Source organism: Propithecus coquereli, unplaced genomic scaffold (assembly GCF_000956105.1).
Source record: "Propithecus coquereli isolate 6110/MARCELLA unplaced genomic scaffold, Pcoq_1.0 Scaffold164, whole genome shotgun sequence".
Taxonomy (NCBI): domain Eukaryota; kingdom Metazoa; phylum Chordata; class Mammalia; order Primates; family Indriidae; genus Propithecus; species Propithecus coquereli.
Genome location: NW_012140969.1, coordinates 55,998 through 57,906, shown reverse-complemented (window position 1 = coordinate 57,906; position 1,909 = coordinate 55,998). Strand labels below are relative to the sequence as shown.

General features: G+C 52.2%; 1 protein-coding gene across 1 annotated transcript in view; it reads right to left on the bottom strand.

Moving 5' to 3' along the window:
- Nucleotides 1-1,909, bottom strand: part of MUC16 (mucin 16, cell surface associated) — a 110,889-nt gene that overhangs the window by 53,052 nt on the left and 55,928 nt on the right. The window lies entirely within an intron of this gene.

Sequence of the window (1,909 nt, the reverse complement as noted above, 5' to 3'; positions counted from 1 at the left end):
TACAAGAGCGAGGCAGCACAGGGGTTGGGATGCGAATTGTAGAGCAGATGGAGTCATTCAACGGTTAGCAACAAGCCTGCAATGATTTGGGCATAGATACAGTGGGAGGGACAGGAAGCTGCTGTGTGGAGAACACTAGGAGGCCAGAGTAGAGGCTACTGCAATCGTCCTAGCGGAAAGGCTGGTGTCCTGAATAAAATAGAGCGATGCAAAAGCAGAGAAATGAGGGGCTTGAGGGATATCCCGAAAAAATAAGAGGAGAGATTTGGTGAGGGATGGTGTTGGAGGTGAGCTGGAAGGAAGGTGAATGTTAGTGCTCTGCCTCTGTGTTTGATGATGAGGAGGAAGGAGCGGTTTTGGAGGATGAGAACAAGTGACAGGAGTGACTTCCAGGAGGTGGGTGTCCCAAGGACCAGGAGCTACAGTTTGGTCTGGGCTGGACCCAGGATTTGGATCCTGAGTAACTACATGGTCCCTGGAATCCTTGTTCATCGTTGAGTTTTTGGACGTGTAGAGTGAGCAATGAGAGAAGAAGTGATCAGGTATGAATTCTTTTGTACATAGGATTTGGGCACCAATGACAGCCTTTTTACCAGTGGGCTTGGCAGGTGGAGATGGAGTCTCAGAGGATGGTTTGGAGGTATTGGTGGCCATAGCTGCTGAGAAAAAAAGAAAAACCCCACAAGGAATGAAATCCAAAGTGTGTTACACCTTAAGGGAAGGCTGGCAGCGCGGAGGCTCTAATTATGAAAATTTGTGCACATGTACGCCCCATTCAGCCAGAAGCCAGGCCATTGTCCTAGAGGGATGTGTGTGTGGAAAGGACAGGTGATTCCTGCCACCATCAACTGGGTACATTACCTTTGTCTTTATTTAATTATTTACTTATTTTTTGAGACAAGGTCTTGACCTATTGCTAGGGCTGGAGTGCAGCTATGGGATCCTTGCTCAGTGCACCCTCACAGTCCTGGGCTTAAATGATCCTTCTGCCTCAGCTTCCCAAGCGGCTGGGACTATAGGTGAGCCCACCACTCCTGCCTAAGTTTTTAAAATTTTTGTAGAGATGGGGTCTTGTGATATTGCCCAGGTTGGTCTCAATCTCCTGCCCTCAAGTTATCAACCCACTGCCAGGTCACATTCCTATACATCTCACTGGCCCCTTCCCATCCAAAGGGTGGGTAACAGAGGAGGCAGGAATGGCCGTTTGAGGGGCTCCCGTTTCTCAGAGGAAGGGAGGTAGGCGGTCACAGACACAGAGAGATCTGGAATACTCACTAGTGGTGGACGTGCTTGAGGCTGGATGGGTGTAACCTGCAGAGACAAGGAGGGGAAGGGGGAAGGGAGGGAGCTTCCTTGAAGAGCCAACTCGGGATACTGGGAGTTGGCGGCTGGAAAGATGGTCCATTGGTGGCTGGACCATCACAGCTGAGAGTCATTCAGGGGAGACAGCGCCCCTTCCTGGCAGGGATCAGAGTCGACCCCTGACCTCAGGCTTTGCTCAAAATACTCTGATGGGAGGCCCACATGGGAGTGTGAACTAGGTCAAGGAACTGGTTGCAGCAGAGCCCGCCCAGTGAGGAAGAGGAGACCCACAGCCCAACATGGCCCCGCACCATAGATGTTGACATGGTCAGTGCAGAAGCCGGGGAGAAAACGCCCCAAGCGCATGGGTTGGAGACTCCATCATCTTGGAGATGCTGGGAGGAGCTGCCTACGTGTGAAAGTTTTGCGGGCACAGGTCCCTGTTCACTCAGCGCTGGAGGAGGGTGGGGTGTGCAGTGGAGGCAGTGGGCATCCCTAAGGCTGGGTCTCAGGTGGAAGCAGCTCACAAGGATGGGAAGACTTTGGAGACCTCAGAGTACTCACTGCTGGAGGTGGTGGGCTTCCTCTTCTGGGTGTAACCTGCACA